The following is a 25,853-nucleotide window of genomic DNA, read 5'->3' as shown; positions in this document are numbered from 1 at the left end:
TATTCTCAGCCACTGTCAAACACCCAGCACCCGACGTAATAATGCAGCCTGCTGCTCGTAGAAGAGTTCTTCTATGAGCAGCAGGCTGCGTTCTTACGGCGGGTGCTGGGTGTTTGACAGTGGCTGAGAATAAGTTATTACGGCGGGTGCTGATGTTAGCAAGTGACTGAGAATAATATTTCTCCCACCCGAATGGGCGGGAGAAATATTATTCTCAGCCACTGTCAAACACCCAGCACCCGCCGTAAGAACGCAGCCTGCTGCTCGTAGAAGAGGCCTTCTTCCGAGCAGCAGGCTGCGTTCTTACGGCGGGTGCTGGGTGTTAGCAAGTGGCTGAGAATAATATTTCTCCCGCCTGAACGGGAGAAATATTATTGTCAGCAACTTACACCCAGGCGCAGCAGCACCGAAAAGATTTGCCTCAAAAGGGCCTGGCTCCCCCACCCAAACCTCCCCTAGCACCTCTACACCTTAATTCTTCATCGGAAGCGAGTGTGTGAGAAGAGGGCTGAGATCCTCCTCTCACGACGTAATGACGCCGCATCCGGGCTGGGCTAATAACATTTGTACAATGTTTTTAGCCCAGCCCGGGTGCTTCTGCCTCGCCTGCAGTGCATGCTGTGCACAGAGGCAGACTTAAAGCACAATCTTTTTTTATTAGCTGTAGCTGTGGAAATCATCTCGCAGTTAGTGCGACATGATTGTGTAAATACACATCAAAAAAGCAGTATCGTATCGCAAATTGCGATTCGATACCGCTTATTTTATGCCTTGATGTTACATGCACCCTGGAATCTAGGCACTGGCCACAACCACCACACATTGCACTTAAATTCCCAATTCAAATGCCATCTGCAGACATCAAAGTAGACCGCCAACCCTATTTTTCAACAATGCCAATATAGCCATATTGTCATGACCACTGTGAGGGTGCACAAGTTGTGCCACAAGCAGCCTCCCACCAGAACCCTGAGGGCCTTAAAACCACTGCAAAATGGCTCCTGGAGCCAGTCCTGGCGCCTTTGGCACCAGGCTCATATGTAGGAAGGAAGGGCTGTTCAAACTAGGTCCCATTTATGTACATGGGCCTTTAAATCCAGCATGGAAGCACCCACACAGTCCAGTTCTAAGAACTAAGCCATGCGGTCTAGTGATTTTGGTGTGGCAGGCCTGGAACTACTTTCCCTGGTACAACTTTACCTGGGCTATATAAACCACACCATGACTGCGGAACACGCTTCGTGCTATTCTACAACCCATAGTGTGACGCTCACCGTGTCCAGCTCCTGCTCTTCATCATCTTCCTGTAATCCTGCAAGAACAAGATTATTCTGTCGTACCTGAGAAAACACCATACAACACTCAGCATCTCAACCGGGCTGCAATCTGTGGAAACCGAGAGAAGAAGAAACATCACTCACCTGTGAGTACTAGCTTAAGGACTTCCGGCAAAACCGCTACCACAGCTGCTGTTCGAACACTGCGACCTGTAAAAACGAGAAAGAGAAAATCAATATTAGAACGCGTGCTTCCAAAACACGAATTCCATCAGTCTGACCTGAATTCCGTCGCGCTACGCCACGCTTCCATTCGGAGCACCACAGCAACATCTGCAAAGAAAGAGACATATTCAGGTGCACTTTCAATATTAAACAACCACACAGCGCTGTACTTACCTTAACGGATTCCGGGGGCCTGTTTTTCATTGCGCTCTCATCCACTCGCAGCACCACAGCGGCCTGTGAGGAGAAGAAGAAAACACAGGTTAGCTTTAAAAGACAATAAAGGCGCTACGCTTGGTACTTTCTCTTACCTAGAAAACGTGCCTCTCCATCTGGAACGCCAACATCAAGACCTTTGCACCTGAAAAGAAGGAAATAAAGACATTAACCAATTCCTACCATAAACAGAACAAAGACTTACAATTAACAAACCTACCTGCCTACCAGCAGATTCGGGGTCACAGCAGGTCTGGGCCCCAGGAAGGCGTACTGCACCAGTGAAGCAACCCGGGCAGTTCGCTAACAAACGTCAAGTGCCCCTTCACAAGAAACACAGGACGGATAGCTCACCCTACAAATAACTAAGGTGAGAAAAGAACCCAGTGGGAAGGGAATCGGTCAAAGGGAGGTGGGAGATTCACCCATTAGAGACAGTTATCACAAATCCTCCCTTCTGTAATTGCAGATTCATTATTCAAAACTGGGCAACTACGCATCCAGGGTGCCAGATCTCAGAGCCTTCCAGACGCCCCCGGGGATATCAGGTGAGCGTAACACATATCATCTAGATTCCACTCCCCTACTCTAACAAGCCCTCTTGTAGTCACCAAATAACCCCAAACTTGTTTCTCCAACTGCCCACCCAACACTTACTATTACAATGTTGCTGGCCAGATTCTTGGTTGCATGGCCGTATTATGCTGTGGTGGTTGTGCCACTGCCTAGATTCCCGGGTACATGGTCTACTTTTTAACCTATGCAAACATCCTCAGATCATCTACATTCCACTCACCTACCCTAATTAAGCCAGCCTGCAGTCACCAGATAAGCTGTACACCAAAGGCCCTGTCCGCGGACTGCCTTGCCCTGCACGCTCTTCTTCCACCTAACCAAATAGCACCATATCATCTTTCTTTCACTCTCCCACCCTTCCCAGCCCCTCTTCCCAACACTAAATGACCCAAAACATGTTTCCCAGCCCTGTTTCCCACCGCGATATCCACAGACAGCCGCACTGTCTGCGGATCGAACATGGCGGGTGTTTCGGGAAAATATGATACACATTGCGCTTTTTACCAAACAATCGGCAGGCGTTTAATGTCCGCAGACATCACGCCGCCCTCCAGACCAATAAGAGTCCTGTCCTATTTTTCACACTTTCGGGACCAAGCCGCCTCTCCTGCCACAAATTTGGTGAAAATCCCTCCAGCAGAGCAAAATGAGATGCTCTTAACAATACTAAGGTTCTGTTTGAAGCATATCTTTTTCATTTTTGATAAGGAACACTACAGACAAGTTTGAGGCACAGCCATGGGATCATGCATGGCTCCCACCTATGCTAACCTATACATAGGTTGGTGGGAGCAGATAATGGCTTGGAGTCTGCAATACAATGAATTTGTAGAACATGTCATCTGGTATAGATTCATTGATTTGTTTTTGATTTGGAATGGTCCTCTTGAGAAACATACGAGTTATGTTGCATCTCTAAACAAGAATGAAATTAACTTACAATTAACTATGGTTGCGAGCACTACCACACTTACAATTCTAGACCTTACTTTTGAGGTAGTTGATGACCAACTTACCTCCGACTTATACAGGAAACCTACTAGTTCGAGTTCTGTCCTCCACGCACCGAGCCATCACCTTTAATTAAATCTATACCATATGGAGAATGTTTGAGGGCTTGACGCAATTGTTCTACAGAAAGTTATTTTGTAACAATCTGTCAACATACGTGAAGAATTTGCAACAAGGATATTCCTCTCAAAATATTCAAAGAACTTTTGAGAAAGCCAATTCCAAAAATAGAAATAGAATCTATTGAAAGGGGAAAATAAGAAGAAACATACTGGACCACACGATATAAGGTTTATTACTACGTTCAATTATCACTCATACCAGATTAGATCTATTCTGGAAAAACATTGGGCAGTATTATTGACAGATAGAGATCTCAAACAGGCACTCAAAGATTATCTGTCTATCACCTTCTCCAAAGCACCATCCGTAACTTCTATTTTGACACCCAATCATGTACAAAGCTGTAGTACTCGTGAGGGTTGGCTATCTAATACAAACAGCCCCAATGGTTTTTTTAAATGCAGGAAATGCAAGATATGTGATTTTCTTCCAAAGGAAACCAATATCAAGATGCCAGGTGGCACGACCAGGGTTTTTAAACACAGGATCACTTGTTTGTCTAAATTCATTGTCGATCTCATTTAATGTACATGTGGACTGAGGTATACTGGCTAAACCATAAGTTCTCTAAATTGAGAATACTCCAACACTACTATCGAGCCATCAAAAATACAGATATTAACTATCCTATGGCGATTCATATTTTGGAACACCACAATAAAGATGTCCGCTGTTATGAGCTTTACAGTATTAGCTCACATTCGGAAACATCCACAAGGGGAAAGACAACTGAGGTTAAGACAAACGAAGCCAAGCTCATTATTTGATTTGAGACTTTGGAACCCCAAGGCCTGAATGGAGACAAATAACTGTGTTTCTTAACTAATTCTCATACAAACAGATGATATGTATAATTCAGATGCTCAATTGGTATCATTTTGCTGTTTTTTGGTGTTCTTTTTGATAAAATTGTCTGCCAGCAGAAGTTCTTTGTACTTTACATTGGTTTCGATTTGTAATGGTGGATGATATAGGGTTTATCTGTTTTAAGATGATGAATATTGGATTATGATTGTGGACTATGCTTTGCTATTTATGTAGTTGTACGTATGATCTAGTAATGTATTGCTTTTTTGCACTGTGATTATTGTTTACATTTGTACAGTTTTGCCCTTTTATTTTTGCACTGGCTATTAGGAGCGTACCACACTGGATTTTGGCGTGTTGGATTGATTCAGGTGTGCAATATTATAATATGCAGTTTTTAGTCTATTTGCACAATATGCTACACTCAATATATTCAAGCATATTTCTGCTCTATTTTTGTTTACATCTTGCGCAGATTTGCACTTGCATTTTTGCACTTGTTTTTTTTTTTAGCCCATTTCTATATCAGGTACATTGATCTGTACTTGCCATGTTACCGAGGCAATAGAGAGAATTGACTTCAAGGTGTTTAATTTTCCCATTTGCACTAGAGTATACCTTGGGTTTCTAATAATATCTTTCTTTTCATTTCATCTTAATTTTTCCCCTTTTTCTCCATTTTTTATATTTGTTTTATTACCTTATATTGGAATCTATAGTGCACAAACAACAAGGATATGCTTGTCTCGTAGACTACTGTAATATCTAGACAGTTCCTGTACTTGACATGTGAATGATAAGAGTGCAAGTGCACTAAGATAATTATCAGGATTCTTTTTTCTCCTTTTTCTACAAGATGTGCTAGATGTTATATTTCTTTACCTCCATCTGTAGGTTGATACGTCGAGTGTTTAGATTGATGATTGCATCAAGGGTGGGTCATTTTGATACAATTACCGCGTTGCTATATGACCTTTGGCTCCTATTATACTAATGCATGTAGTGATGCGACGATGGGTTGTGGAATTGACTTGTCTATCCAGCAACCCGATTGTACAGATGAGGTACTTGCTTCTTTTTGCTTTAAACAAATGCACTACTTTGGAATCTGACCAAGGGTTCAACTAAGTTGTTTTATCATTCCTGAATATGAATATAATATTTTATATACAGGTTACTTATGGTAACTGATTGTAAAATAACCGTGTTTTCAAGGGATCAGACACTAGTCTAAGATGGCTGACTTGAATGACCATTGTGATCCTTGGATTTGAAAAGTATCACATGACTATGTTGTGAACAGGATGTCAAGGTTTCCATAACTTTATTTAAACAAGCAAATGGAATGACAGATTGTATAATAGCCTGTGGAAGACTGAGTCATGGGTGTAATGCGTGGCAATTTTCTGTGCTACCCGAAGGTATCATTATGTACCTTGCCATGATTTTAATCAACAGACCTAGAGTTGTTTGGTCATCTTTGATGTCATGGGTGTTAGTCTTAGCAGTGCATGGTGGTGGTGTGAGTTATGGTTCCTTAGCTTACCATAACTGGCGAATTTCTGGGGGGGTTTTGTTTTTACTTGTAACCATAATATCCTTTCAACACACTTTCTCCACTGGGTTGGATAGGTTTTTATTAGTGCAAAGTAACTATAACGTCCCTTTAACAACGTTTTTTCACTGAATTTCATACGTCTTTACCAGGATACCCTTAATTTGTGTCTATGTACCATACAACATACTGAACCCCCTGGCCAAATGCGGATAAGCACAGGGTCTGCAGACTATGTGACTGTCCACGGACGTCGGGTAGCATCCACACTGCCCAAAAGCTAGATGTTTAAAGAGCAACACAAGTGTATTATAAGAAAAGATGAAGTAGGTCTACAAACTCTGTACTTATAAAAGCAGCAGTGCAATTGCATAGTGTGTGCAACATAATGGAATGCACCAAGTAGGAAAATAACCTGTGCTTCATTACATACAAACTGAGAAGCAATTGTCAGCGGGAGAAGTGCAATGTAGTAACAGCAGAACCATACTAGAAAGTGGTAAGTACATTATATGTTTTCCCGTAACTGTGCAGTTTCTTCTGTGTACATGACTAGTAAAAAGTATATATTTTTTTACACCGAAATGGCAGGCATCCTGGAGTGGCTTGAGGAGAATTTCCCTCTTGATGAAATGAGTGAAGATAGTAACTCCAATGGTACTCAGTGCAATTTGAAAAGTAGGAAAATTAATGCACATTGCTTCACATCTAACAGAATTTTTTTTTTTTTTCTTTTAACAGTACATACTGGAAATGAAGGGAATGGGCCGGAAGCACCAGCTGCTACACAAGTTCATGGGCACATACAAACCCAAACCTGACAGTGTGGGCAATGAACTAGTGAGCCTGGGGGCAAAAAAGGACCAATTGTATAACAGTTTTGCAGACTTAAAACTATTAGTTCAAAGGCATACAATGGAAAATATAAAGTACCACTGCCCCACAGGCACCTGCAAGCCTCCCCTCCACCCATCCCACCCAACCATCCCCACGAATTCCCTGTAGGCAAAGACGTTATGATGAGACCTCAATCCCTTCCTCCCCTGTTGACCAGGCTGTACAAAACCCCAATTCCACTGTATATGTTTCCATTTTCGCTACCCCTTCCCTTTCCTAATTGTGTGCATTTGTGTGTATAAATAAAGTTCTATGTGTATACTGTTGCTGTGTGTGTTTTCTTTTACAAAAGCCACGTTATGAGTCCGCAGAGTACGCGACTGTCCGTAATCAAAATGGAGGTGTCCTACAGACACTGCAACTGTACGGATATGTCTGCAAAGTTGTGACATACATCTAATTAGTTCGGGGAGCCCACCGCTGTCCGGCTGACACCTGGGTGCATGTGCATCTCGACCCCTGGGTCCTATGAACACTGTGCCTGTCCGGCATGTCGGCAAAGCAGTGACGTACTTAATTAGTTCGGCAAGCTCACTCTTGTCTGGCGGACACCTGGGGACATGCACATCACACCCCCTGACCCCTACAAACACTGCGTCTGTTCGAACTGTCTGCTGTATGTGTCACACTTTATTAGTTCGGGGAGCCCAACCCTGTCCGTAGGACACCTAGGCACATGCGCACGATGAATCCAACGCAATAGGTGTCGGAAAGCCGTCCCATTCGCTACGTCATCGACCCTCCCAAGTCCAACTGGGGTCCTTCCTCTCCTCTATCCCCAGGGGTCTAACCTCTCTCCCTGGCTGTGCAACCAATACCTGGCTCTTCTTGCCCACAGCATTTCTGCTCTCTGCCCCAACTTTCAGTGCTATGCGGACGACACTCAGCTCATTTTCAGGCTCCCTTCCACCACCTCTTCTCCTTCTCTCATCTCAGACTGCCTGTCCGCTATCCAGTAGTGGTGTGCCACAAAACGATCTCTGCCTCAATGCCAGTAAGACTGAGATTCTCCTCATCGGCACACCTGCTCCCTCCTTTCCTGCCGCTCTCTGGCCGGCCACTGTTGTCCCTCTTCCTTCTCCCACTTGTGAGGCTAAAAACCTTGGGGTCATCTTCGACTCCACTCTCCTTCTCTGCTCACATCTCTGACGTCTCTAAGAAGTCAAACTACCAGCTGCACCTCCTCAGAGGTATTCTTCCTTACCTCTCCTTCCCCCAGAAGCTCACTGTCTCCAGAGCTCTGGTTCTCTCTAGGCTGGATTACTGCAACAGCCTCTTTCTAAATCTGCCTGCTTCTACTCTCTGCCCACTGCAACTCATCCAGAACAGCACTGTGAGATTTGTCCTTGGCCTCAAGCCCAGGGATTGTATCTCTCCAGGACTGAAATCTCTGCACTGGCTCCAAGTGGCTGCGAGGATTAAGTTCAAAACTCTCTGCATTGTCCACAAGGCCTTCTGGGGCCTGGGGCCTCAATACCTCCAACTCTGTCTTCCGAAATATCTTCCTTCTTGAGCTCTTCGGTCATCCGCCTCCAACTCCCTCAGGGTCAGTCACTTCTCCAAGCAACAAGTTGGTGGTAGATCTTTCTTCGGCTGGGGCCTCCCTCTGGAACAGCCTCCCTGAAACTTGAGGAGAACCATCTCCGGTTCCGGAAGCACCTCAATACCTTCCTCTCCTTCTCTCTCCTGCTGAATTATGGACTGAAACTGCACTGGTCACCTGGCTACCCTCCGATCTCAGGCCCAGGTTCACTCCCCACCAGCTGCACACCAGCACTGCCTACCGGGCAATCCCTGCATGTGGGGGCTGTTTCTTCTGTATCCCTACAGTCCCTACCAGCTCCCGACACTAGATGTCTGTACTTACTCCTGCACTTGCCACTAGCTGGCCACACTTTTTCCTCTGTTGTATTTATTTTATTAATGCTTTACTGTTGATCCTATTTATGGCACTGCCCCTCTCTCCCTTCCCTTGCACTTGTCCAATCTCAATGTCACCAGGGTCTAGTAGTCTTTGTATTCCCTCTGTCCCCCCTCCCTTGCCTTGTAGCGCCTTGAAACACTTGTATAATGCCATATCATATATCATATCATGTGACCGCACCCATGCTGAGCGTTGGCCCTTTTTCGCAAACACGGTCCGGGCTGCCTGATACCAAAGAAGTGCTATTTTATTAGCAATCCAAGGTGTTTTACTTCACCCTTGCAGAGGTCCCAGACCATGCCCCTGGCGATCTAGAGACTTTTTGCAACTTTTTGAGCCCAGCTTGGGGTTTGAAGTGTTCGCGGAGTGCGCGACTGTTCATGGAGCGCTCTGCTGAACCCCTATAATAGGCCACCCCCCAGTACTGCTCTTCATTCTGTTTTTGGATTTCCAGAACAGAGCACTGTGACAGATTGCTGCTTGCACCACATTGCTACTTCTTGGTTTCCTGCTTGCTCAACTCTAATTTGCTGAAGGATGGCCTCCACTGCTGCCTCCTCATCATCACCACCACCACCACCGCCTGGACGGCCTGGGGAGGGGCACAGGCGTGGTGATGCAGAGGGGGAACAAGGAGAGGAAGAGGATGAGGTAGTGGAAGTCCCCACTACCAGCTGCCAACGTGAGTCTTGGGTGTGGAGGCTCGTTACCACCGTTGGGGGGGAATGGGCGGTAGCCAAGGCTCATGCGGCCAAGGTTTGCTGCAATGAGTGCCACTCAGTCTCGGCAAACCTGGACTGCACAGCTACAGCACCACCTCCATGCGGCGACACCTGAGGTCGAACCACAAGGCAGCAGTTTGGAGGGTCGTCCCCTTCGAACAGGGTAGTGGGTTGAGTTCCTCTGCAGCATCCTCGGCATCTGCTCCTGTCACCACAAGGGACACTCTTGTGGGGCAGTAGATACCCGACTCAGCCTCACAGGCCATATGCACCACAGGAGGCCCTTACCTTTTCAAGGTCACTGTATTGTTTATGTACTGCGACGTGGTACTCTGCAGGGGTGAGCAATTCCAGAGTGCTTTCGAGGCTGGGATCCGGGAGCACGATGGAAGGTGCCCTCTGCCTCGATGAGGCCCACTCAACATCTTCCTCTCTCCACCTGCCCCTTCGTCCCTGCGGTTGGTGCCCCTTCCCTACCCTTCCTTCCCGGTGTGACACGTTAAGAAATACCCCAAAAAATATAAAAGAAAACACAAAAAAAAACTGCTCTTTTCAGAGCCACCTTTCACAGTTTAAAAATAGAAGTGAATGAAATGGTTTAGGCCCCTGCGCAATCCGCAAAGTCTGAAGACTGCGCGGTAGTCTGCAGACTTTTAAAGAAAAATGTAGGGGGTGGCACCATCAAAAATATTGCATTCCTTTCCAGGAGAAAGTGGTGGCTCTGAAAAGAGCCTTTTGGGGTTTTTATTGTTGCTTTTGCAAGGTTTGAAGTGGCCAACACCTACTGCACAAATGCTTGCAAAAAGGACTGCAAAGCATTTTGGATATTTCGCAAAAAAAGGTGATTGCCAGCATCAGTAAGATGGACGCCATCCGAATTTTATGAATGGTACCTACAAGCATAAATTCGGTTTTACTAGCATTTAATGCCAAGCCATTGAGGCACATCCAATTTTGAATGAGATCATAGATCCTGTTCAAATTTATTTCATCATTACAAAAAGCACCTGTGATAGGAATGATACATTGGGTGTCATCGGCATAGTTTGTAAATCCTATGCCGTTAATGTCCAAAAAATCAAGAAAAGGCGCCGTAAAGATGTTTTAAAAGATAGGAGAAAGACAGACTTCCTGTGGGACAGGAATCCCTGGGTCAGTTCCAGGGCATTAACATTTGCCAAATCACTGCTCACTCTCCACTGACGCTCTCCGAGGAAAGAATTTACCCAAAAGGCAGCTGACTCAGAGAAACCCGCCACCTCCCTCAACCTGGAGTACAGAACCTTATGGTCAACCAGGTCGAAGGCGGCGGATAAATCCAGCAACATCAGCATGCTAGTATTACCTTGGTCCATGTGGCGGAGAAGTCTAGGTTTTAGATACAGTAAAGCAGTCTCTGTTCCATGCTTTTCTCTGAAATCAGATTGGCCCTCATTAGGACTCCGGCGCTAAACCATGGTGCCATTAGCACCATGGTCCATACCGGAGTCCGCCATGGAGAAAGGGGGAATTACCACCCCATTCCAAGGTCGGCGGGGCGGTCATTCCCCCTTTCTCCATGGCCCTTCCCCATTCCCATTTTTGCCCCATAGGGCTCAATGGGAAGGGGGAAGGCGGCAATTACAGTACCGCAAATTGCGGTACCGTAATTGCCATCAAGGTCCCTTTGCGGGTCCCTACTAACGGCTGACCCAGACCAGCTGTTAAGGTCGGGAGCCGCAAAGGGACCTCGTAGTAAGGCGTTAAGGGGTTAACGGCGCCGCAGCCTTTAACGCCGGGGTCGTAACAACCCCCATTGTCTTTTATTCAGAATGTCAGCATCTCTCAAGTGAGCTAGCACCTGGGTATAAGCAACCATGTCAAGAATCTTAAGAAGAAAGGGAGAGTTAGAGATGGGACGATAATTTAAGGGGTCACCAGGGGAGGCATGGCTTTTTTAGTAAAGGCGTGACCCAAGAGTGCTTTATGCATGTTGGAACAGAACAGTCTCTAAAGGAAGCATTAAAAAATCTACAAAGGGTAGAGATCATAGAAGCGGAGCATGCCTTGATGGCAAGTGCAGGACAAATGTCCCCCTTCAAAGATGGACTTAAAAGAGAAGAGCTCATCAGCCTTCCAAGAATTAGTAGGCGGGACGATACCAGTAAGATCATTTTGACCAATGTTTCTTTCGCTTTTAAAATATTCTTATTAATTTTGGACAGCTTAGCTTCCATTGCATCTTGCACCTGGTTGTACCACTTAGCATCTCTAAAAATAGTATCCTGATTGTTGTTATTTTTCGATTCCATTTCTTTAAAGACCTTGAAGAGCTCCTTAGGTTGTGACTGGGTTTTATGTATCCGATCATCCAGGTATACTTTCTTAGCCAAAATAACAGCCTTTTTGTAATTTCTAACATGTGTATTATAGACGTCATCAGCCAGTAACAACTTTTTCCAGGTATAAAGGGCTTTAATTTTGGTGCTTTTCATTTTTTGCAAGTCACTGGAGAACCATGGATTGATTTCTCTAAGTGCTACCTTTTTATTGGACAGGGGAGCTAGAGAGTTGTCTCCCTTACTTAAGGTATCCTGATATATAGTAGTGATATCCTCTGCCGATGACTCATTGGTAATTTTACTATTTATAGCAGTGACCCAAGGATCTAGGGCTTCCGGAGTCTGTTTTTTAAGGTTTCTACAAAGGATGGTAGTAAGAGGCAGGTTTTTATGACAGTTTTCAGCAGTAATCTCAAAGTGGATGAAACAATGGTCCGACCATGGACATGGACTGACATCTAGGCTGGAGGGCGTGATGTTAAGAGCGCCCAACCAGTCAACAGTATGACCCTTGTCATGAGTAGGTATGTCGATAAATTGGAAGAAACACAGATTTGACACGGCCGAATCTAGTGAGTTGGCTTGGGAATCGGTTTTGTCACCCAGCAAGTAATTAAAATCGCCCAAAGGAGGACTTTGGAACAGGGTTTTAAAAAGGTTAAAAGAAGATCGGATATCTGGGTGCTAAAATCCTTCATGGGAACCGGGGGACGATAGGTAAGAATAATATTCACTGTGTTTTCGGAATGCAGTCGTATTTTAGCATGAAGAATATCACATCCATCTATATCAAGTACGTCCATTTTCCAGACATCAAGAGAATCATTAAAGATTAGGGCCACTCCACCCCCCCCCTTCCCTTACTTCCTGTTCTGGCAGAAAATATTATGTCTGAGGATAATTTGTCTGAGGATTGGTCATCCTCGGACAAACTAGCCTGTCGCTTGCTCCAAAGGCAATACAGACTCTCTGTCCTCACTAAGAAGAGAGCCCACATTCAAGCCTGTGTCTCCGCAGCATGTAACAACTCAGCCAAACTCTTTACAATCTGCAAGGAGCTGGCCAACCCTGCTGCAGTCTACCTCCCCTGTCGCCTCCCAGGCCCTTTGCATGGCCCTTGCCTCTCACTTATCTCTAAACCAGAGGATATCCTGTCCACCCTCTCATCCCCTCCCCTCTCCTAACCCCTCCTCCAGCGAACTCTGCTCCTCCTACGACATTGCCCCACCCCCTTTCTTGTCATTTCCTCCTTTCTCCCCTGACAAGGTCTCTAGACAAGTCCGATCTATGAAAGTCTTGCCAAAAAAGGTTCCTCCCTGTTCTTCCAAAACCATCAAGGACAAGATTGACACCCTTGCTTCACCCCTGGCTGATTTCTGCAACCCCTCCTTCGCCTCAGAAACCTTCCCCTCCCCTCTGAAGCACTCTCTTGTGCACCATCTTCTCAAAAAACCGACAGCCGTCCCTTCTTGCCCGGCTAACTATCGCCCAATCTCAATCGCTCCCTTTCTGGGCAAAACTCCAGGAAAAGCTGGCCATCTTGCAGCTTTCCCTTCACTCTTTGTTGGTTGTCTCCATGACCACAAATCTGGCTTTAGAGCTGCCAGAAGCACGGAAACTGCTCTACTGAACATCTGTGAAGATCTGCTCTCCAACCTAGACTCTAAAATCCCCTCTGTCCTCATCCTACTTGATCTCTTCTGCCTTCGACACGGTCAATCATACCCTCCTGCTCAGCCATCTCTGTGACAACCTGGGTATCACCGATCAGGCCCTGACCTGGCTGACCTCTTTCCTCTCTGATCGACCCTCCCAGGTCTCATCTATCTCCCTTTCTACCTCCAATGTTCCCAGGGGTCCAACCTCTCACCCTGGCTCTTCAACCAATGCCTGGCAACTCTCGTCTACCGCATTGCCATTTTCTGCTCCAATTTCCAGTGCTATGCTGAAGACAGGCCACCTCCTCGCCGTCTCTCATCTCTGATGGCCTATGTGCCATTCAGGATTGGTGTGCCGCCAAACATCCCTACCTGAATGCCAGCAAGACAGAGATCCTCCTCATCGGCACACTTTCACCCTCCTTTCCCCTCACTCTCTGGCCAGCCTCCCGTGGCCCTCCTCCTACCCCCACCTGCAAGGCTAAGAACCTCAGTGTCATCTTTGATTCCACACTTTCCTTCTCTGCCCACATATCTGATGTTTCTAAAAAAGTAACATTTCCTACTGCACCTCCTCAGAGGTACTCTGCCTTTCCTTTCCTTCCGCAGAAGCTCACTGTCTCCTGAGCCTTGGTTCTCTCTAGGTTTGACTATTATACCAGCCTTTTTCCAAATCTACCTGTCTACTCTCTGCCCTTTGCAACTCATCCAGAACAGGACTGAGAGACTTGTCCTTGACCTCAAGCCCTGGGATCGTGTCTCTCCAGCCCTGAAATCTCTCCATTAGCTCCCAGAGGATGCAAGGATTAAATTAAAATCCTTTGCATTGTCCACAAGGTTTTCTGGGGACTGGGTGCAAAATACCTTTAGCTGTCCCTCTATAAATACCTCCCCTCTCGAGCTCTTTGCTCCTCTACCTCCTACTCCCTCAGGGTCAGTCGTTTTTTCAAAGAAACTAGCTGGAGCTAGATCTCTGTCTTCGGTTGGGGCCTCGCTCTGGAACAGCCTCTCTGAAACTCGAGGAGAGCCATCTCTGGTCCTGGAAGCACCTCAAGACCTTCCTCTTTGCTTCTGCCTTCTCCCCTCCACTCCCCTGCTGATCACACGATCGAGTGTAATATAAACAGAACCTCCAACTCAACAAATATACATGTGCATTAACCTTTTTAAGACATGTACAAGTATTAGGTGCAGAATGTCTGCACAAAGTTTAGTGCAACTTCACATCATTTCACATTCCGAGGGCCCTCCGTCGCGTTGAAAGTCATTTGCACTCTGCAGCAGCCTCGCTTAGAGCACAAGGCAATGTCTTTCTTGTTACGGGGGTGGGGGGAGGCTGGCCATGGACATCGCAACAGCCCACCTGGTGGTACTATGGGACACCAGTACCACGGAGGCCCTATGCCTCAGAGGATTGTTGGGTGGGGGCTGGCCATGGACATCGCACCAGACCCCCCCCACCCACCGAGGTGCTATGGGACAACAGCACCTATGAGGCTCGTGCCTCTAGGGGTGGCAGACATCAACCTACCAGCTTATGCGGACCCCAGCTACCTTCCTGGCGGGGGGGCCCCCATGGCAACCTGGCCTGCAGGCCCCGATTGTACAGGGTGGGCCTGCAGGCCATAATGAGAGACGGACTCAGTTCATTCCTGTTACGGAGTCTGCAGTCGTTCTGTTCCATGTGCCTGCAGGGCTCCCTTTTATTAGCTTGGGCCATGACATAGTCATAGCCCATCTTAAAAGGGCAATACACTTGGGAGGGATGGATCCCCTTAAAGGGGCAACACACATGGGAGGGCTACTCTGTAACATCCCCCCTTTTTCATAAGGAACAAACAAGTGTGATTACAACATAAAACTGACCCCCCCCCCGTTACAGAACGACATTACTTAAGAGTCGTGGGACCAACTTCAACAGGAGACGCTACTAACACACATATGGTCTCACATTATTTTATACATATCACCTACCGACCCATCACCCTCAGGTGACGGTCACAGGGGCAAGCCCCCGGTGGATGGTTGGCAGTTGGACCGCAAGTTACAAACCATTTAACCTGGGGTACGGACTTGCCACCATTGCATGACGCTCATGGAGAGCCACTGGTACCATATAAAGCACCCCTAACAACTGCGGGAGCACAGCGTCACATCACTGTCCTTTGCTGAGACCACTTTAAGCATGTACATACTATGCAGGTTCACAGCATCAAAACGCATGTTTACGGAGTCCTCTTAAAGCAATGGCAGTAAAGCAATGGCAGGACTGCAGGAGACCAGTTCACCCTCCATCAGCGTCCGTTCAGGAGTCACTTCCCCGGGTGCATGTCCATTGATGGTATAGTTCAAAACTGACAAAGCCGCACCTGGCACGTGCCAGGGGCCACTTCGGCCTAGTCCCTTGACGTTAAGGGCAGTCCGTGCAGGAGTCCCTTCCCAGGGTCCAGGTCCATTGATGATACAGTTCAAAAACAGGCAAAGCCACACCTGGCAAGTGCCAGGGGCCACATCAGCATAGTCCCTTGATGTTAAGGGCAGTGCAGCGAGGAGCAGCTCGCTGGGCGCCCAGGCTGCTACACGGACTGCTTACTGGGTTCGGGGTGACGGGACCTCACTCACCCCATTTTTTCTGTGATGTTCTTCCAGTCTGCAAAGTGCTGCTCTCCAGTGGCAAATGAGGCCACCCAAGCACTCCTGAGGAGCTGCAACTATTACCTTGTCCAGTGTACCGCTTCCTCACTGCAGGCGTCAGGTCCACCTGTGTTTGTTGGTCAGACCTGAGCTGTTGGTTGAACTCAGGGGGCCGGTAGGTATCTCCCCCAAGCCCACGTTGGCCTGGTCCTTCAACGGGATGGCACGCTGGGCGACGTTATTGGCAGGCAGCCAGGGTGTCATCAGTGGCAGGCAGTCAGGGCCACTAGCTCCCTGGTCTTCAGACTTTACAGTAGGGGACATTAGTGGCAGGGTGTCAAGGCCACTTGTAGGGCAGGCAAGGTGTCCTCCACATCAGGGTATCCCGTTTCCTGATGGCAATGCTCCTCCGGGGTGATTACATTCATCCTTGTTGTGCCATGCCTTTCGACTGTTGGTGCGGTGTATGGGTTCTAGCCTGGCTGGCAGTGTGGGACTGGACTAGCATCCCAGGTGCCTGGTGGCAGTCAATCTCTCGGACTACCTGACAGCACATAGCACCTCTTTCCCAGTGCTGGAGGGTCTTCACTTTGTCAAGCCCTGCGCAGGCAGAATCCCATGCTTAATAGTACTGGTGGGATGTGCGATGCACGGAGCGCAGGATGCCCAGGTGCTCATGGCTGTGAACCCTGAGGGTGGAAGGCCATCGTCGGCCATGGTGTGGCCATTGTTTGTGCTGGGTCCATGCCATGCTCCATTAGCACAGGGCTGCCTTTGGTGCGCAGAGTCCTCCTTCTCTGGCACAGAGACATGGTGCTCCTCTGTCCCTGTTGCTGCCATTGGGATCCGGGGTCTGATGGCATCCCTCCGATGCCCATGAGCACATGATATGCCTGTGCTCGATGTTATTAGCACATTATATGCCTGTGCTGATATGGAATCGGATATGGACCAGGGATCACTGTTGGGGCCTCCTCCTTTATTCTCTTTGCACTAGAGTATGTCAAATGATCACTGCCACATGGCCCGGACGTTTCGGAGGGCCAGCCACCTGCTTCATGTGCATTACCCACGGCATGGAGCATGCATGTTTTCTCACCGCCTCGTGGCTTGGGTATCTTCTGGGGTTGTCCTTGATACTGCTCCAGACTGGAGCACATCCTTCTCCATACCGCCACCTAGCCCAGGCTTGTATTCGCTCCGGCATGGAGCATGCACACTACCGCTGCCACAACGCCCGGACTTATCAGAGGGCCGTCATCTTAGACTGCATCAGCTCCAGCAGGGAGCATGCATTATATATACATATGTTTTTCTTCAGCTCCCCTCCCTGAGCAGTCGCACACACTGCCAGCGCCCCGTGGTCTTGCAGATGCTTCTTTCTTCTGCTCCTGACCAGAGCACTTTTACTTCACCACCGGCGCCGGGATCAACGTGGGGCTCCGGTGGCGGCACCACACCAGACAGTGCTGCCGCCCCATGGGAGATCCTCCCCCTGTCACACGCGCGCGACTGGAGCACTTCATTTGCTCGATATCCAGGCCCAGGATCACTGTGAGGGCACGGCAGTTCATGCTACCGCTGCGGTGGATGCCCCAGGGGGCTGCAGGCTGGATTCTCCCCGGGCCGCATGAGCACTCTCCTCGCAGAGGGCTGCGGCCGGGGAGGCCCCACAGCAAAGTGTGCCTCTTCTCGTTGCCGCTCGCCTGGGGGCGGGGCAGCACCACTCAGCACAGCAGCACAGCGGTCCTGTTTCCCCAGGCGGGAGACGACGTTCCTTTCGCAGCTACGGCTGCTTCATGCATTCTCCCCTATGGGCAGGGCGGACGCCCTTTCTTCGCGCCTCTTTGTTTCTTCCGGCTGGGCGTTGTATTATTTCCGCAGCAGTGGCCGCACCATTTTGCTCCCTCCTGCGGCACTGGATGTCTCAGGGGGGGTTTGCAGGCTGGCTCCCGAGCACGGCGGGGGCTGCCACAGCTCTTCTTTCTCCATGGACGGACATCCACCCAACTCTCTCTCCATGCGGGATGCGCCATTCCTGTTGCAGCCTCTCCCTCTTTTCCACATGACACACACTTCTTTTCATTGCGGCGAGATGCCACGGGGTCGTACCTCACCACAGGGTGGCCCGGGCCTACACCATGACACGGGCTTTGAGGCGCAGGCGGATCCTGACTTGCAGTGGGGGTCGGGCGCTCCTCTCCCTCCATTTTCTCACCTTTATACAGGAGTGGGAGGGATAGTGCCCCAAGGGCTCGTCATCTTCTCACCTTTTCATTTGAGATCAAGACTTCCTTGTCGCCAATGTTAGGAGGATTTTTGGGTGGGGGGCTGGCCACGGACATCGCACTAGCCCCCACTGAGGTGCTATGGGAACCAGCACCTATGAGGTTCCCGTGCCTCTTGGGGTGGCAAGCATCGACCTGCCAGCTCATGCGGACCCCAGCTGCCTTCCTGGTAGAGGGGCCCCATGGCAATCTGTTCCACGTGCCTGCAGGGCTCCCTTTTATTAGTCTTGGCCCATCTTAAAAGGGCAATACACTTGGGAGGGCTACGCTGTAACATCACTGTGCATGTTCTCGTTCATTAATCACAGCCTGTAAGGGGACACTTTTTTAATTACAGCATTTTAATACACGATCGAGTGTAATATATACAGAACCTCTAACGCGACAAAAATACCTGTGCATTAACCTTTTTAAGACACGCACAAGTATTGGGTGCAGAAAGTCTGTATACCAAGTTTAGTGCAACTTCACATTCTGATAGCCCTCCATCGCGTTGAAAGTCACTTGCGCTCTGCAGCAGCATCGCTTACAACGCAAGAGAATGTCTTACTGTACATGCTCTGTGCGATTGGAATGTGTAGCGGATTTAAATCATCCTGGTGGCCATGCCAGACAGTTGTTAAATTCCGCAGGGCTGCCAAGTAAACAATACAACGCTCGTTACTTCTTTATATCAATAAAGTAAATCAAAATATACCTTAAAGCAGTCGTATAGAACTTATTGACATCATTACATAAAGTGCATTCCCGACAACGAAAAACATTCAGGGAAAATCTACGTTCATTCATTCAGTCAGTCAGTGGGTGTTATGAGGTTATTCTGCCAGTGTTTACCTGGTGCCCTTCGTAGAAACCCCGACACGCTACATTGCAAATATACCAAGTGAGCCCAGCGGGACAGTCCGTGTTAAGTTTCCACAGCGGGTGAACACGTAAATCACGTGACAAACGTGCCCCGTTTACATTGCGCAGGCGTTGCTCACCGGCCATCAGCCCTGGCCTCCTATGGGAGGGAGAGAGCGCTGGAAGAGGGCGGAGCTTCGATGGGTTGTCTATTTCTGGGCCAAGTGGAAAAGGAAAGGAAACCCTTTTCGGATAGTGAAATACAGGAACGCATAATGTATAGTTGTTTTGTAAAACGTTTGGTGCCGGATTCTTCCGGTTTCTACGCGCTCGGATCGGTGATGGGTTGCATGGTGCCCGGCCCTGTTGTGGTCCTAAATTGAGCGCGTTGCAACTGCGCTTTGTCGATCACAAGCAGTGCTTTCAGTGCGATTCAAAATCGAGGAGGGGGCACTAAAAAGCGAGTCTGGCCTGATTGCAGGTTGTGGCCTAAATGGTGATGGGCATGACCCAACCAACACCCCACGAGACCCTGCAAACATGTACTTTTAAGTCACTCACCATTGACCGACAAGTTATTGATTGCATTCAGTCTTATCTGGGGTTTGATGTTATTTAATCTTGCGTTATTGCACAGTAAATATTACTGTCAATAGTGTTCATAACCAAAAATATCAACCTCAGACAGAGGAATGAGTTGGCCATGCCAGGATTAGGTACTCATTACATATTAACACAGAATGTTGCAGCATGTACTAAACACACCAAGCTATCTTCATAGCCATGGTGTCCCTCACACTGACCAGTATGTATTTCTACTTTGATTATTGTAAAGGATCAACTTCATCAGAGAAAGATGCACAAAATTGGTGAACCAGAGTGAACATAGAATGGCGCATCTGAACATAGTTGTGGTCAACAGCTGGGGCAGACAGCAGTATATCTTTTGAAACTTGTTTGTGCCCCAATGCTAGACAAGGCATAGAGCAGAACACGAGGTCATCAATTTTGCATTTCAATGAAGAGCACCAACAAGGCAATCTTTCGAGATGACTCTGCTTACCTTGACTTATACGAACATTGAACTAGCTGGGGTAAAGGACCACACAGGCTTCTCGTGGGAGACTTGACAAGAAGCCCAGGCAGGGCCATTCTGAACCCGTGCAGTATACTTGAGACTTGATAAGAAGCCCAGGCAGCTCCACTCCGAACTTGCGCATAGGGAACAATAACTCTTGGACCTCTTTTGTGTGACAGTGTTGTATAATAATCAGGTACAATGTGACTTGTAGCAACAAGCTTTCTTTATTATCATCATGCAATAACAGTCATAACTGGTAAATGTGTCCACAGAGTGTCCATAGGCTGCAGGTGTAAAGTACACAGGGTCTGGGGGCCTCATGCTTGCCCTCCAGGCCCTGTGGCAGTCTTTAAGTCCTGCAATAAAGAGGAGCGCCAGGAGCTGACTGCTCCATGACACTGGCGCGCGGCTGGGCGCACTTCACAGCGAGATCTCGCGAGACTCCGGCGAAGCCGCGTCTCGCAATGTCTCTACTGACAGCATGTCACCCAGAAGAGGCCCGGGACAGTGCTGCTGGCATTCCTGCGCCTCTTCTCTGCAGTGCAAGGTAAGAGTGGTATCGGCATCCCAGGTTGCTGCACTGCTGTTAGCTGCCACTGCTGTGACTGAAAGAAATGGCAGCCACAGCGTTGCGCAAACTGCAAATTCCTCTCACTCTCGTGTCGTGAGAGGAAGTTGCAGTTGTGCAATGCTGTGGCTGCCACTTCTGTCAGTCAGTAGTTTTTCGTCATGGGGCGGCGGGATGATGTCCTGCTGCAGTGTTGTGGGGCCCCGGCAGGGCCTTGGCTGAGCCCCACTTTTTGGAGACTGCCAGGGCTCGGTCCAGGCTAGCCCCGGCAAACTTAAAGCCCCGATCATAGGGATATCACTGGAGGCTGGAAACATTCTGCAATTAGTTGTCTGTACAGAGTCGTGGAGTTGGTGCCGAACTGAAGAGTCTGTGGATTATGGAGCAGACAAGTTGTGCAGCAGGCAGGTGTCTTTTTTTGAGGATACGTTCACACTGACTAAAGGGAGAGACAGAATTGACACGTGATTAATTGGGACAGAGTCCTGAATTGACTACAGACATCCCAGCATGGCAAGCAAACCGTTATGCATCTCGTCAGGAACGGTAGATGGCTGCTGTAAGTTCTTTGCACTGTGACCCCTTTTCTCTGAGACTGAACATCTATATGCTTTCCATTGGTTAATTGGATTCATCTTCTACCCCAATTGCGAGGATATTTAGTTTTACAAATAGATGCTAATCATCAGGAGGTGTGAGCCAATTAAAAGCTGAACAGAGCAGTTACGTTTCTGACTTGGTCATGGATGGTGTATTGATAAAAGCAGGAAAGGCGTCTGTTCTACGAAGTTAGTTTTTTGCTGCCTCTTAATGATTTGTTGATATAAACACTACCCTCAGGGGTGAGAGGTTTGACAGTGTTGGTGGAGCACTCATTAAATATCTCTGCTAAGGTTAGCAGAGTGCTGCTGTCTGACCAGAGGAGGATTTAACACCTCAACAATGTAAAGTGTCCGGGAGAACTGCTCCCGTCAAAACACATTTTGGAACATAAGGAACTGTTTGCACCTTTCCTCTATAGATTTGCAAATGCTTCCTTTCGGACTGGTGTTATTCCTCAGTCAATAAAAAATGTAGCAGTTACACCATTGCTAAAAAAAGTGGGACTAGAACCCACCGATATAGCTAACCTAAGACCCATTACCAACACCTTATTTTTCCTTAAGTTTATAGATAAGGTAGCTACTACTCAGTTACAGGCCCATGTACAGACTGCTTGTAACCTACATGCTAAACAGTCAGGGTTCAGAAGTCATCACGGCACGGAGAGTGCCCTCCTGGACCTACAGACACACATGCTCTCTAATCTGGAGCATAGCAAGTCGGGGCTGCTGATGCTGTTAGATCTATCAGCAGCCTTTGACTTCCTAGATCATAAAATACCACTTGATCGGATGCAAACTGTTGGGGGCCTATCTATGAATGCTATCACCTTGCTGAGATCCTTCCTGGAGGGCTGTCAGTTGCAAGTGCATTGGGGTGACAGTGCCTCCAAGTCACAAACCATAACGTGTGGAGTGCCCCAATGGGAGTGTCTTTCCCCCTTGCTGTTGAATATTTACATTTTCCCCCTCTGCAATGACTTAGATCTACTTCAGATATTTTTTTCGTAACTATGCTGATGACTTTCAGTTGGTCCTTGACATAACTGGTGATCATGAGAAAGACCAAGGTATGCTGGACGCGGTGTATCAAATCATAAAAAGCTGGGTGTCTACAAATTGGCTCTGAGTAAATGCAACTAAGACCAAACTTATACTATTTGGCCCTCGGGAGGCACAAATCAAGCTGGGTCAGGAGTATGTTGGTTTCATTATAGCCAAATAAATGAAGTGCAGAAGGTAAAGACACTAGGCACATATATGGATAACAGCCTAGACTATGAAGCCCATGTAGCAGCCATTACCACCAGTACTAATTACTATCTTAAAGTACTCAGGCAAGTAGCACCATTGGTCTCAATTGCAACTAAACTTGTGAGAGCGGTAATCCTCCCACGTGTGGATTATTGCAACACACTTTTAGGTGGTGCAAACAAGGCCGATGTACAACAACTACAGAAAATCCAGAATGCAGCCATACGCATCATCCTTCAGATGAAACGCTTGGAGCCAACTACTGCAGCAAGGAAAAAGCTACATTGGCTCCCAGTAGGAGCTAGAATCCCGTTTAAACTGTTAACAATATGACATAAGTGCATTTTGGTAACGCACCTGCCTACTTGAAAGACAAAGTTAACACCTACCAACCAAAAAGAAATTTGAGATCAGCAGAAGGCTCCTTAATGGTATTGAATCGGTTAAAACGAGCCTGTGGCTTCGGTCGGGCCTTTCAAATTCAAGGAGCCAAGGCATGGAATGCTTTACCCCTACTGCTGCTTAAAACAGAAAACCATCTTGCTTTTCGGAAGCAGCTGAAAACGTATCTTTTTAACTAGTACAAACACCCGTAAGCAGCTCTCCTGTCACCTATCTGTCTCTCGGCGCCTGGCTGCCCACAGGCTTTGGGACGGTACAAGTACAGTAACATAGCATAACAAAGACCACGGGGGCACCCCTGCTTTGCCTTTCTCACCTTAAAGACAAACAGCCTGGGCTGCACCGGGCCTCTGAGATCTTATAATTTTAAGTAGGCCAGCAAGCAGACCATTTATTAAAGGAGGTGATTAGTGTTGTTAACCAGTTACATGAAATGTTACACAAAACATTTGTCTCTAAAGTTCCTTAATTTTGCACTTTTGATAGGCATTAACTCCACCCACTCTAAACTCTGCTTACCCATCCCCCTCTGTCAATACTGCCACCGCTTCTGACTTCAACTTCCTCAATGGGGGAGAGCTGCACCCACAACTTATTAACAGATTAATAGTAAGTACATTGTTTAAACAAGCGTTTGCAATGGCAACAGTTTGGGCTTTTGTGTAGCTATGAGGAAAGTATTTGCCAGGCATTGCCGTAATGATACTAACTGGCGATTAATGATAGCATCCTGAAAATCATGCATGTACCTGGGCATATGAATGCAGTGCCTTGCAAATGCCCATCTAATACCTATACACAAGCTGAAACTCTTGGCTTTCAAAAAAACCTGTAAGGCACGTAACGTGAAAAGTTTTATTTTAATGCTTGATAAAGTTAGCTCAAAGAGCTACCAGGAGAGTGTCTTTGTCTTTTAGGCGGGGAGATGCAGGAAGTGTGCGGAAAGTGGGTGGGAATGGCCATAGGGATTAGCATGGCCATGGATAGTCACTGGGTGAGTAAATAACCAAACAACACCTTCGAACATGTTGTCCCTCCTCATATGCCATCTCTCCGTAGCTGTACTTCAGTGCATTCATTTTGTCTTAGAGTTGATGCTAAAGCGTCATCATATTACAGGCATTCTCACCTGCTTCAGAGTGGGTGTGAATCTTTAAGGAGTCACCTTCACCAAACGTAGTATAATAAGCTTTCTTCCCTGATAACGCTAACTAACATGAAAGAGCACAGCTGGCATCAAAGACTTATATAATGAGGCTTTTGTTCCTTGCCAGCAACATCGTTGTAGTATGATTCTTTGCCCTGTCTGGACCACCCCTTTCATTGAATTGCATGTGTTCCTTAGGCTTTAAGAGAATGGTTGTGCCGAGTTGCTCAGCTACTGCGACTATAACCTGTTTTCCCAGGAGGACCTCCTTGAGTTTAAAAGCTGAGCATCCGGCGAAAGTGGGCGGAAAGTGTTCTGCAGTGTTTGGCGGTACTTCAGTGGCTGTGAAGGAACTCCCGTGCTTGAAACTCAATCATCTGTCTCAGTAAATTCCACCCTGGCCCACCAACCTTAGCTTTAAACACTCCTGTAACCAATCGCGAACACTGTATTCCCCATCCCCCATATGAAAATCTGGACTTAAATGTCAGTAACTGCAGTATTTTTCCTTTGAACCAAATGTCTGTGTCAAGTATCAATTTAACAGACTCTTTCCTCTACTCAAATCTTATTTATTGTAAAAGCCTGTCATTAAGTGTCTTTGCAAGGCTGTGAAGCAACAAGGCAGGTTTTTATTTTTTTTAGTGGACTAACACAGTTACACTGCATCCCTCCCCCACAAACCTGACTCTATGATTGACACTTAACTTAACCCTTACCTGCACCACAAATATTAATAGATAAGCAATGTGCCAAACTTACTCTTTGAAAACCAACATGCCAACATCATTAAATAACAACATACTTTTGAATTGACATCCTTCTGCAGTAGTGACTCAACAAACCTCTCGTTATCGAGCAAGGGGTGTTGCATTTCCTGTCAGTAGAGCAAAGGACATCAGACATTATCTGAAGTAACAACAAAGGTTGCAAAAATAAAACTAAGGCACAAAATCACAATCGATTAGAGCAACCTGTTAGGAGTGAAAAAATTGCAGATATTGTCACCTGCCCAGTTGCCCAATTAATATCATTTGCTGACATATAAGACTCCGCCCTGATGCAGATACCAGTTGGTTCAGAATTATTAGGCAAACACCTATTAAGTCAGCAGCCTCTTTCACACAAGGAGTCAAGAGCAATTGCTGTACCCAAAGAAAGAATTGAGGATCTGAAATTACAGTTCACATATTTTATTCTAATGGGTTTTTATATAGCGCCAACCCAACCTAGTCCTCAGGGCACTCAACATCCCATCTATAGTAACTGTACAAGTACATGCGCCAATGAATAACCTTACTCTATAGTCTCAAGTTCAGGATACAGCAACATTGCCGCAATTAGAGACATATACGACTGACCCAGGAAAAATCCAACATGGAAGCAGATTCAATGAATCAACTCGCAAGTAGTCAATTACTCTATGACCAAGATGACAACATTCGAGTTTTAGCTAAAGTCCCTGAGACTCCATCTGCTCCTTTAACCATTAACCACAACCTATTAGCTTCTCCGATATTAGGAGAAAATTGCTTGGATTCATCTGATCTTTCAATATCTTCGTCCTTCTCATTCCATCATCCTACTCCGAGACATTCCTTCGTACTAGCCAATCCTGCTCCTTCATCCATAAAACTAACATGGCAATGAACACATCTCTTGCCACTCTTCTGGGACTTTATCATTCATCCAATAAGAGAATGTCATCTGAAGCAGATCTTT

At 47.2% G+C, this 25,853-nt stretch overlaps 1 protein-coding gene across 3 annotated transcripts in view; it reads right to left on the bottom strand.

Annotated features, from left to right (window-relative positions):
* ARSG (arylsulfatase G) overlaps positions 1-19,171 on the bottom strand; it is a 2,321,949-nt gene extending 2,302,778 nt beyond the window's left edge. For 2 of the 3 annotated variants that reach the window (XM_069655065.1, XM_069655064.1), the window contains exon 1: positions 19,069-19,152. The gene's annotated coding sequence lies outside the window, so the exon portion shown is untranslated. Of the gene's footprint in view, positions 1-19,068 lie in introns of all 3 variants that reach the window. The other variant, XM_069655066.1, reaches the window with a different exon arrangement.
* Positions 19,172-25,853: the final 6,682 nt, after the last annotated feature.

This window comes from Ambystoma mexicanum, chromosome 3q, assembly GCF_040938575.1.
Source record: "Ambystoma mexicanum isolate Mex_15411 chromosome 3q, UKY_AmexF1_1, whole genome shotgun sequence".
NCBI lineage: Eukaryota > Metazoa > Chordata > Amphibia > Caudata > Ambystomatidae > Ambystoma > Ambystoma mexicanum.
The sequence above is the reverse complement of the archived record's forward strand: the minus strand, read 5'-3'. Positions and strand labels throughout refer to the sequence as shown.